Source organism: Montipora capricornis, chromosome 9, assembly GCF_036669925.1.
Source record: "Montipora capricornis isolate CH-2021 chromosome 9, ASM3666992v2, whole genome shotgun sequence".
In the NCBI taxonomy this organism is placed as follows: Eukaryota; Metazoa; Cnidaria; class Anthozoa; order Scleractinia; family Acroporidae; genus Montipora; species Montipora capricornis.
The window spans coordinates 45,888,842-45,901,341 of record NC_090891.1 but is presented as its reverse complement, the minus strand read 5'-3'; the positions used below and the strand labels follow the sequence as shown (position 1 = coordinate 45,901,341).

The 12,500-nt window shown below is 39.0% G+C and overlaps 1 protein-coding gene across 2 annotated transcripts in view; it reads right to left on the bottom strand.

Annotated features, from left to right (window-relative positions):
* The window catches only part of LOC138015726 (tetratricopeptide repeat protein 28-like), a 46,256-nt gene extending 38,173 nt beyond the window's left edge, over positions 1-8,083 (bottom strand). For both annotated transcript variants that reach the window (XR_011125617.1, XR_011125616.1), the window contains exons 1-5: positions 7,992-8,083; positions 7,327-7,374; positions 7,028-7,076; positions 6,301-6,349; positions 6,015-6,063 (exon numbers count right to left, since the gene is read on the bottom strand). The gene's annotated coding sequence lies outside the window, so the exon portion shown is untranslated. The remainder of the gene's footprint in view (positions 1-6,014; positions 6,064-6,300; positions 6,350-7,027; positions 7,077-7,326; positions 7,375-7,991) is intronic.
* Positions 8,084-12,500: the final 4,417 nt, after the last annotated feature.

The following is a 12,500-nucleotide window of genomic DNA, read 5'->3' as shown; positions in this document are numbered from 1 at the left end:
GTTTCCTACATTAGACAATCGTAAAATTGGTATCAGTGTGAATTACACAGTTAACCGACCATGACATATGATTGCAAACTGTATCTTGACACGAACGAGTTTTGTAAGCGACAGAATTTTGTAGAAGATGAGAAAGTGTGCACTACCGGTTTGATAGATTGGAAATTCTTCAAATTAGTATCATTGTACACTAGACAGTTAAGCAATTCCAGTATCTTGCAGACGATGAATTTTATCAGGCCATGAAACTCAATTTTGAAAACGGAGAATGACATCGTAGAAAATTTGCTGCACTTTCTCTCCTCCACGAAACTTCCACGTAACGCACGCGGTAACATTACCAACGGGAAAATTGATATCATCTAAAAATAACCTAAGAGGTATTACGATGGGAATAGGGCCAATGTACAGGATTACTTCTCTTACCTTCATAATCTCTTGATGTAACAGATGCCATCTACAATACATAGGAGAAACTAAACGACGTTTAAATGACCGTTTTAATGAACACCGACGCACTTTAGATAACGCTAACACCAAAGCTAAACCTACTACAGTCCCCAAACATTTCCTCTCCTCTCGCCACAACATTTCTATTGACATGTACATTCAATTAATTCCTACCGAAAAAATATTTTCCAACAGAGACGCGATCCACAAGGCAGGAGTACCTAACGAAACCGTTCCCCAAGTCGCTCTGCAGACTGTTTTCGAGCTGGCTGACTGAAAAAAAATGTCAAGTGGGAGCTGGCCTGGAGTTGACTCAAACCGCGTATGGCTCACTAGGATATGAAAAACATTGTTCCTGGTTGACTAAAAAAGTTCAGATTTTTTTTCCTGGCTAAGACTTTGTTCACTTTCCTGGCTGAAATTCATCCACTGGCGTATAAAGGTTTTTAGCTTATCTTCAAATGATGTGATGCAATTAATTTGACAGAATAATGATAGAAAGGTTTCAGTTTAGTTTCTGGCTTCTATCATACAAGATCTCGTCACACAACGATCTCCCTTAAAGAAAAAGAAGTTAAATATGATGTAATGGTGATAATAGATAAAGGTCAGGCGGGATCAATTAAATTTTTGAGACCCCAAGATTTACGGCAGAGGAAAATTGTCAGGGAAAAAAAACTTTTAACAGCAACAAAAAAGATTCTTCATGTTTAAATATACTTCCAATGCCCAACGGTTTTCAGCTTTTTTCCAGTTTACCGAGTAAGCAGTGTTGCCTGACGTCATGAATGGCTGCGTGGGAGTGAACTGTCTGTTCTCAGCCCCGAGATCCTTAACATTATACAACTATCAAATCGCGCACGCTGCAATCATTTGTGCCCTTGTTTAAAATCGTTGTCGAGATGGGTACGAGCCAGGCCTATAGCAAGGATTTCTTTTGAGTAACGCACAGTTTTTTATCCAGGAACTTCAAGGACAGCCATAAGTTAAGCAGAGTGTTTTGTATAATTTATTTTGATCTCGTTGTCGAAATGTCCTTATGAAGTGTACGCAGAATGTGATTATACTGTCGTTGTTTGCAGTTCAATTCAGTGCTTACCAAAGGGAGTTTAGTCTGGCATCGTTTTGGACAACAGTAAGGCCACAGAAAACGAGAAACATGGGCAAAATTTTATACGGTACTGTTAAAGTTTTGTAACTTGAATTCCCTATATCGTTCTTGTCAGTCGATCGCAATCACTTTAGACAAGAGGAGAGAGCTAGGGGATGGAGTTGACCAAAGTTCTGCCACCGCGGCGTGACATTTTCTTAAAACTACTCAAACCCCAGTGTGAATTATTAGAAACTTCCAAATTTGAGAACAACCTCTATTTTAATTTTCTTGGCGTGTTGGCGTGTTCCCAAGTATGGATGTAGATGTAGAAGGGTAACAGGGTAAAATCAATTCTTATTCAACATGACTAGACTATACATGGACAGGGCTGGATGTCCATCTCACTCTTTCTCCTTTTTCCCATTCACCAACTACGGAACTACGGACCAGGGTTGCAGTTCTCCTGAGTATTGCAACTTGGCAGTGAATGGGTATTTCTAGAATTCCTTATTTCTACAAACATGGTATTTTCCTGTACGTTGGGGATGTGAATGGTTCAAAGTACAACACAACTATTTTGATTTGTCTCTTTAGCTGCAAATATGATTATTCCCTGTTTAATCAAAGCTGTTGTGAATGAGAGCAATATTTATCCGGTAAACCTTACTTTCAATGTTTTCAGTTTAGCTAAAATATTTACCACTTCAAACTTGCTTCAAGTTGTTGGACGTTTTTCAACTGAAGATCCGCTTGTGTAGTTTGGACTGCAGGTCTGTTTATTGTCATGCCTTTATTTGGCCTACACTTTTAGCCATGAGCCGCTTTCGTAAATTTTGAGCAGGATGCCAATTCGCCAATTTTGTTTGAGTGACCCAACACATGCTTTGATTAAACTCGTCAAACATACACTGGCATCGAGAAGTGCCCGTAATCGAGTTTCCTGAGAGAAAGAAGTAAATGATCCGTTGAAAATTCAAATTCACCTCAACCTAGACCAAGAAGTGTTCTTTCCTGTTTTTATAAAATAGCACGATATGAAAACAGCAAGGCGTAAATGTTTTAATAATTACGCTTTAGTTAATATTCCTGGTAATCCATATTTTTCCAAGATCCTAGTGAAAGAACATTGGAACACGTTAAACGAGACTGTCGTTCGCCACAGACATCCGCTCAGCGGTGTGCAACAAAGGTTACTTGTGTGCAGATATAGCTTGCAGATATAATTTTCTAGCTGACGAAACATGATTGGGAGGGTAAGGTAAGGGGAATGGGGCTGACGGAAGAAGGTTTTAGGGAAAAAAACACTCCTTCAGACAGGCCTTGGAACAAAAAAAGAATTGCATGGAGTCAAGAGCGACTTGCCTTTTATACGGGTCGCAATAATTATTTCCCTTCTCCTTTCACGCTTGAAAACCCGAACGCTTTATGGCGCAAGGCACAGTTTAAGTTTCTCTGGAAGAATTTAATTTCCTGCAAATCATTACGTCGTTAACTGTGGCCCCTTGGTGTATGAGCTGTGAGAATATGACAAATTCATGTACCCAAAACAATTTTCAGCGCAAACATATTTCTTTTCTTTCTTTCAGCTTAGTTCTTTGGTCAGAGGTGAAATTACGTGCGCCGAGCAGGGAAGAAAATTCTCGCCATGCATGTGACCAAAACGATGAACACGTATGGGAATGACATTTTTAAATGGGCTAAAAATAAGACATAGTCTTACTGAATTTTCAGTTTCCTATAATTTTACTGAACTCTTTCTACCCTATTCCAAAGTAGGGTATCTCAGGATACACAATATCTGCAACCTTAGGTACCTTGTCAAAATGCAGACAGTCTTTAATTTAAGATTAAAGTTTAACGATTGCATTATCAAATAAATGTCGCTTTGCGAAGTTCACCCATTCAGTTTCTCTGTGGCCTATCTCAACCGTTTTGTCGCACAAGGTGTTATTGAAAATAGTAATTGAAAAACACAGTTTGCAAGATCGGTTCGAGTTCTGTGGATATGTAGTCATCTCACAAAGAAAACTGACAAAGGGAATTTCCGGTGCCTTTTGAAACAACACCGTTCAAAACCGGGCAACAATGGTAGCTCTCAGTCATAACGTAAATTACCGAGGAACATTGTACTCTTCTCAGTTTGGAAAAAAAAAACACCGTCTTATTATTGCGTCCTCGTTGCCATGGTTTCAGACTGCTGTATATGACATCTTATGAGCTTGCTTTGTGTCTGTTACTCATACTGCGATGACAGCACAATAATAATACAATTTCTTTCGAAGTAAATCAAACAAGGCATATTTTAAACTCGTCCGTTTCGAGAAATAGACACACTGTCTTAACATTGCGTCCTCGTTGCCATCGTTTCAAACTACTGTATGTGACCTCTTATGAGCTTTCTTGGTGTCTGCTACTCATACTGCGATGACAGCACAATAATAATACAATTTCTTTCGAAGTAAATCACTCAAGGCATAATTTACACTTGTCCGTTTTGAGAATTGCACTCTCCCCAGCGGGGGCCCGGCCATTCGCCTCAAATATAAAAAAACACTCTCTTGTTTGAGTCCTTGGAGCTATAGTACTAGTAATTATTAGTATTTAAGTTATCAAACTGCTTTTCTGTTCACGAAACATCTTGCTACATACCATCACAAATTTAGTGTGTATGAGTATGGTATCCCTCACGTTTTATCTCATCGCACATGTTATAAATTTTAAACAGAGAAGAAGCAGGTTATGGTAGGCAATTTGATCCTTTTTTAGAACCACACTTAAGAGCGGATTTCATGCTGGAACCCCTCGATCTTTGTAGAGTTTTTATATGATCTACAGGTTTTTCTCCGTGGGTGTCGTTTTATCCTTCTACTGTGTCGTCCATTAAAATGACTGTGCCATGTTGCCATTTTTATTGGATTACTGCGTCGTCCATCGAAATAAGACTGTCATGTTGGTATTTTCGAGAGCGTGTGTCGTCCATCAAAATGCCTGTGCTATGTTTGCATTTCAATTGGTTTACAGCGTCTTCGATGAAAATGACTAGCTGTGCAATATTGGCCTTTAAATTATTTAATTGCGCCGTCCATCAGGAATGCCTGTGTCTTACTGGAATTTCAATTACTTTCGGACTTCGTCCATCGAAAAGACAGTGGGCCTGGATTTTCTTATAAAGCCGTCCACGGAAAAGACTGCTTGGCTGACTCTTTTCCTACCGTATATAGATGCATAAGCTTCACTCTTGTTAAACTTTTCTGCTGCTTTTGTCTTTTTTGCAAAGAGGTGCTTATTCCGGGGCGGCCCGTATATACATTGTATACTGCGTATTTCAGTTGGAAACGCGTTGTGATGAAACATTTCACAAGGGGGTGAGTTCAACTATCTTTCATCTAGAGACAAGGGACATTGAAAAATTACACCGCGTATTAATTAATCATTAATTAATAACTGACATGAAAATTTGCTCCCGTAGTTTTTGTGCGGAGCTGTTTCAGTTACGGTCAATAACGAAAGGAAAACAATCGTTGTAATGGGAGGGAGGGGGGGGGGGGGGAGGGAAGTCATAAGATTATTATTTACTGACAAAACCAAAATTTCCAATAACTTACGCTGGCTGGGAAGGGTCTCAACATGATAGGTGCCGTTGGTTGGCGCCCCGCACAGTGCAATATCTCTTCCTGGCTGGGCCTCAAACTAATAGATGCTGGCTGGCAACTTCGGAAAATAATCTATTGCTAGCTGGCTCTGAAGGGCGGATAATATTTTCCCAGGGTAGTAAAATATTAACCGAAAATATGTTAACGGATGCCCACAGATCGTCTAAGTCGATAACGCATACATTCCGAAAAATTGTTGGTTGGGTACTCCTGGTAAGGCCAGGGAAGCTTTTTAAATTTCAAAAGGCAGGACAAGTGATCCCAACGGTCTTAATATCCGCCAAAAAACGTATAAGATTTCAGTTTATTATTTACAGTTACTTCCGTTATTTTTCGGTTACTCTTAGGATTTGAATTCAAATTTGTTGTAACTACCATATTTGATCACATTTTTCCAATATTACGTCAACATCCACTTACTATATATATGTACATAGAAGAAATCCAATGTAGATTCTCATTGTACCTGAAGAAGGCTGGTTTCGCCAGCCAAAATATAGTACACCACTAAAATCAAATCTACGTTGTACCGGCTCTTCCTTGAAATATTTACCTTCTATATCGCCGATATATGGCAGTAGCAACGACCGAGCTTTAAACCGAGTAGACATTAAGGGTTTGGTATGGCTACAACTGATTGAATGCATTTTTTAGTCGTCACTTGCTTTGTGACACTCTCAATTTTGAATCTAAGCGGGTTCAAAAACTAAAACCTTCTCCCTTCAGGAACAGTTCAAGAAGGAAATAATTTTATTACACCCCTCAAGCTAATGTTCCTTATTAGTTATTACACCTTGCAAGCTAATATTACTAAATACCTTGCAATGTTCCTCTTTAAAACCCTTTGAGCAGGAATAATGAATCTGGCTGAAAAAAATGTTAAGGGATAAATAATACTGGTGGATGATTTGGATGCGCCATTTGCAACTGATCATGAGTGACGGTGGTCACTTCAGAAAATGAACATGTAGGGAATTCTGACATAGTCGCTAACTTGATCCAAAAAGCAACAAAAAAAAAAAAGCAAAAATCATCAGCACTGGCTTATCACACATAAATTACTCATCCGTGTTCTTAAGAAATGAGTAACAATGAACAGCTTACCAAAACGGATGCTACTCAATGCAAGGTCCTCGACGACAAAGAAATGATCCTGCAAAATTTGGTGATTTAATATGGTTATCAATGCATTATCGAATCTCGTACGTAAACTTTTAACTTTCATAACAAAATTCAATTATGCCGAGTATGCAATAAAAATGTAGAACTTGAGCGTGAAGGCTGAAAAGTTCTCAAGAGAACTAACAAATGGAGCAGCAAGGAGAAGTCATTTCATACTCGAGCAAACTGCGCAACTGATCAGTGAGGCAGTCCAAGTTGAACACTGATCGAGGTGAGATGACTGTTTCATTTCTCCAAACAACTCAAGTAATGGTTTCGTTAGGCAAGGTTCAAAGTTGTAACGAGAACGCATACATTCTACGAGGCTCTGGTCTTGCTTAGCTTTAAGTAAGACTTCAAAGTGAGAAGACATTAAGGGTTTGTTATGGCTAAAACTGATTGAATGCATTTTTAATCGTCATTTGCTTTGTGACACCCTTAATTTGAATCTAAGCGGGTTCAAAAACAAAACCTTCTCCCTTCAGGAACAATTCAAGATAAACCATTTACTTACTTTCTCAACGTGTAAGGAAAGAATGGAGGGCAGTATATAGTTCGATTACACAAGAAAGAAAAAAATTTATTATACCCCTCAAGCTAATGTTCCTTATTAGTTCAAAACGACAGACATGTAACTTATTACAGCCAGCAAGCTAATATTACTAAATACCTTGCAGTGTTCCTCTTTAGCACCCTTTGAGCAGGAATAACGAATCTGGCTGAAAAGAAAATTTAAGGGATAAATAATACTGGTGGATGATTTGGATGCGTTATTTGCAACTGACCATGAGTGACGGTGGTCAGTTCAGAAAATGAACATGTCGGGAATTCTGACATAGTCGCTAACTTGATCCAAAGTGAGTAAAGAAAAAAACAACAAAAAGTAACGCAAAAATCATCAGCAATGGTTTATCACACATAAATTACTTATCCGTGTTCTTAAGAAATGAGTAACAATGAGCAGCTTACCAAAACGGATGCTAATCAATGCGAGGTCCTCGGCGACAATCAATGATCCTGCAAAATTTGATGATTTATCGTGGTTATTCATGCATTATCGAATCTTGTACGAAAACTTTTAACTTTCATAACAAAATTCCCTTATGCCTAGTATGCAATAAAAATGTAGAACTGGAGAGGAAAGCTGAAAAGTTCTCAAGAGGACTAACAAATGGAGCAGCAAGGAGAAGTCATTTCATACTCGAGCAAACTGCGCAACTGATCAGTGAGGCAGTCCAAGTTGAACACTGATCGAGGTGAGATGACTGTTCCATTCCTCCAAACAACTCAAGTAATGGTTTCGTTAGATAAGGTTCAAAGTTGTAACGAGAACGCATACATTCTACGAGGCTCTGGTCTTGCTTAGCTTTAAGTAAGACTTCAAAGTGAGTAGGCATTAAGGATTTGTTGTTGTGGATTCAAAAACTAAAACCCTCTCTGTTCAGGAACAATTCAAGATACATCATTTACTTACTTTCTCGATGTGTAAGGAAAGAATGGAGGGCAGTATATAGTTTGATCACACAAGAAAGAAATAAAATATCACAGTGAACCCTCAAGCTAACTGTTGCGTGTTACCTTGCAACGACAGACAAATATCTGATTACACCTAGCAAGCTAATATTACCAAATACCTTGCAACGTTCCTCTTTAAAACGTTTTGAGCAGGAATAATGGATCCGGCTGAACAAAAAATTAAGGGATAAATAATACTGGTGGATCATTTGGGTGCGTCATTCGCAACTGATCATGAGTGACGGTGATCATGATCACTTTAGAAAATAAACAGCAGGAATTCTGACATTATTAGTGGCTAACTTGATCCAAACTGAGTAAAGGAAAACCCCAAAAAGTAACGCAAAATTCATCAGAACTGGTTTTTTACACATAAATTACTTGTTCGTGTTATTAAGAAACGAGTAACAATGAGCAACTTACCAAAACGGATGCTAATCGACGCAAGTTCCTCGACAACAAGATAATGACTCTGCAAAATTTGATGATTTAATTTGGTTATCCATGCATTAAGAAATCTTAAACTTTCATAACACAAATCATTTATGCGTAGTACGCAAAAAGAATGGAAGTAGAGTAGAAAGCTGAAAAGTTCTCAAGAGAACGGATCTAGGCGAGATGACGGTTCATGATTTCTCCGAATAACTCAAAAAATACATGGTTTCGTTCGGCGAGGTTCAAAGTTGAAATGAGAATGCATACATTATTCGAGGCTCTGGTCTTGCTTAGCTTTAACTAAGACTTTAGCGAGTAGACATTAAGGGTTTGTTAATTGGCTAAAACTGATTCAATGCATTCTTAATCGTCATTTACTTTGTGACACCCTCAATTTTGAATCTAAGTGGATTCAAAAACCAAAGCCTTCTCCCTTCGGGAACAATTCAAGGTACGTAGCATTTACTTACTTTCTCGATGTGTAAGGAAAGAATGGTGGGAAGTTTATGGTTCGATCACTCAAGAAACAAATAATTTATTACACCCTTCAAGCTAATGTTACTTATTACCTTTATATGTTGCTAGAGTCGTTACAAACTCTTAAGCAGAAATAATGAATCTCGCCGCTAATGAATTAATGGATAAGCAACATTGGTTTATTGTTTGCGTGCGTGCGTCAGTTACAACTGAATGACCGTTACAAAATAATCGTAAAAACAATACCGACATACACGCATAACGCATGATACAACACAAGTTGCGTTGACGATGGGCAACGAGCGAAGGACAACTGGGGGGGGGGTACTGCCATATATGGACTATATAGGTATGTGGTACTCTAGGATAGAGTATATAAATCATAGCCTTTCGGTCTAGAATAGGGTATCATTTTTCACGAAACTGACCAGTCGGTTGAAGATTTTATCAAGACTAAGGAAACCAGAAATTCCCACTCAGTCAAGAATATAAAAAAATCAAATCGGCAAAGTTTACGTTTACGTAACTCAGCCTCAACAGTGTCAATAAATGGCTATCATGAAACACCTCTGGATATTATTAACTGTCAAGAATCGGAATTTAGACGGAAATCGGTGGGAGTTTACTCTAGTATAGGGTAGCAAAATTCAACTGAACTAGCTCTGGTATAGGCTAAGGGTTCCAGAGTCCCAGCGGCACATTCCCCCCGGAGTGTAATCGACTCTTGTTATTTTATCAGAAGACAATTCAGATATCTTGTTGGACTGCTCGACGTAGACGCGATCTGAATTAAAAAGTATTATAAGACTAGCATTCGTCTCGCCCTCTCTCTCTCTGTAAAGTTTAAAATAAGACATAAAACGTTACAGATGCTCAACCCACTGAGCTAATAGAACTCACTGGAGAGCTAGGTCGTTAATCTTTCCCGGGCACATTACAAGTTTCCATCATTCATGTATTTGTAATAATAATTTTGGGCGCTTGCCGGACTTTGTAGAGCCCGCAGCTAGCGGGACACATTGTCCATTAAGGACCTAGATTAACAACCTAGCCTCCCTAGGAGTTTTAGTTTTTTTGCATATGAAATACCAAAAAGTTTTACTAAGTTTAAATATGGTGTTACCAGAACTTGACAATTTATGAAAGCTAACCATCGAGTCAGCGATCAGACCTAATCACGAGAGATCAGTGCCTAACCCGGCAGTTATTCTCTGCCTAAAGAGGGTGTTATTTATCTGCCAAAGCGGGTTAACACTGAAGCTGTCTGTATATGCGGCACAAAGTGTCTCACCTTAGTTTAGATTATCCATTGCCCGGGATCCATTGTAGCAAGAGATTATCTCTTGATTGTAGTCATAACCATAATAATTGAGGAGCCAGGCATTGGATCTTAGGCACCTTTCGTTGTTGCGGTTGACGGAGTAGTTCATTCGCCCTTCACCAATTTAATGATGTGACCTGGCCTGGATTTCCGGGAATCAACGCCATGTGTGGGTTGAGTTTATCCCCGAATACATTCTCCCGTTTTCCACTCTCGTGAAAAAAACGTTTGATTCGATCTATTTCAATTCTATGTGATTTGATTTCATTCACAGTTTTTTTCAATTTGGGACCAAGAATGCTGGATTTCAATGATCTCATCAACAACTGTTTGTTAGTGGGTCACGTGATTAAGAAGGTGAAGCGGATAACTTCTCTGAACGGTTCGTGCGATGAGATTTTCTTTCATATGAGCTGAATGCGTGTCATTCACTGTTGTTCTACTGAATGATGGTTTGCTCGAGTTTTCTTAGATTTTTCAAAGGCATTTCACTGTAAACTATATGACCTTGTTAAACAAGTTGGAAGCCCATGGAATAAGAGAGACTCCTTTAATCATAGTTAGTTTTTAAATAGGCAACAGTATGTTGAATTGCATGGGTGTTTTATCGATGTTAAACCCGCGAGGCGAAGGCGAGTGATTTTTAGACCCGAAAATACACGCAAATGTGAGCGAAGTTTGTGGAAACATCCGACCCTAGGCACTTCTTAGCTTGTCAACGATTCCCGAAATCATTTCTTGTTCTCGCTCGTCCCCCGAGTCAAGGGTTTTGCAATTTTTTCCTGCTTTCTCTCATTCGCCCACTACACAGAAACGTTTTTCCAGTGTTATGTGCTTTTTTATAGTGTTTTCATACACCGTCGAAACGACAGCATTGTTTGAAAAACAGCCTCAAAACAATTTCTTCACTGTTGCTAATTATTTTAAGTAATTTTTCCCGGGGCAATTACCAATGTCAACGAGTAATGCCCTATGCCATTGCCCTGTATGTTATTAACCTGACAATAAATTTTCAAGTTTTCTCTCCTACGGACGTCCTGTACACGACTTCAAATTTGGTCATTTCACGTCGTCGTCAGGACGAGAACGGCAAAGAAATGTATCAAAATGTGAAACACACGTTCGGGTCGTGCAGAGCCTGTGTTTTTGTTCCAGCATTAAGCCCATTGTTTTATGACGCTCTGGTAGCCGTCGTGCTTACGTAAGCTTCATAGTAGCGACCTTACGATAGGGCGACGACAACGGCTACAAAGCCTACAATAGACTTACTGAACAAAAACAAAGGCTCTGTACGACATGCCTTTTGCATTTTGGTACATTTCTTTGGCGTCCTCGCCCTCGTCCTGACAACGAGGTGAATTGACTAATTTTAAGGTTGTGTAGATGACGTGATAACCCGACGAAATATCTTTAATTTTCTTCCCAAACAACCACACCATTCATGCCAATTTTATTCCCGCAACGTTGACAAACATTTTCCATTCCCAACGACTTGGAGTTATCGCGAAATTATTACAATAACGGGAAATAATATTTTTAGGCAACGTTCTCCTTGGCTTTGGCGTCGTCCTTGCATAAGGCCCCTAATCAATCAGCCCAATCTACTCTGGATCGCTAATCTCTTGATAGATCAAACCGAAATTGTTGTTTGTTCTTGCACTCAAAATAATCAAACGAGTAACTTTATGTTTGTCAGAGAATGCTGTCTGTAAAATATAGCGGTTCATGCACAACACAATGGCAACAACTCTGTCGGGTCAGCGGGGATTAGGTTGTACAGTTTAATGATGAATATGGAAAAGCTAAGATGTAACTAGGAAGGTTGACTTAGCGTCAACAAACTTTGGAATAGACTGTTATAGTAATGTTGGATGGTCTACTAGAAACTCATTTTTTCTTGGGTTAAAATAGAAATGTGACATTTGCAGTTGGTAATGCAAACGGGTTTCATTTTGATTCAAGGTCTTCTTTTCAGGGTAAATTCACCAGTTCAATTTTGTCCAGAAAACAAGAAATGCCAGTAGTTGTTTTCCTTGAAAAATGTTCTAAGCATAAATACGTTTGACAAGGTATGCAAGGGAGCAGGTAAAGAATTTTCACACACAAAAATAAAATGATTATTTTTATTTCTTCATAAAATTTGACTGGTTTTACGGTTAAAATTTCAAAAAGGCTTGTTTCCTTCAAGGAGGGACTACGTTTTTGCAAAAGTAGGCCGTGTAGCACTTACGTTTAGACAGACTGATTGGAGTGTAATGTGCAAGTGCCATCTATCTACCCCATATGAACCATGTGAGCGTTAGCCCTACTGATGGAAATGGGCCCACACAAGGACAGAGAAAGACTCAGACCAGGGTGGGAATTGAACCCACGACCTTCGGGTTACATCACCACT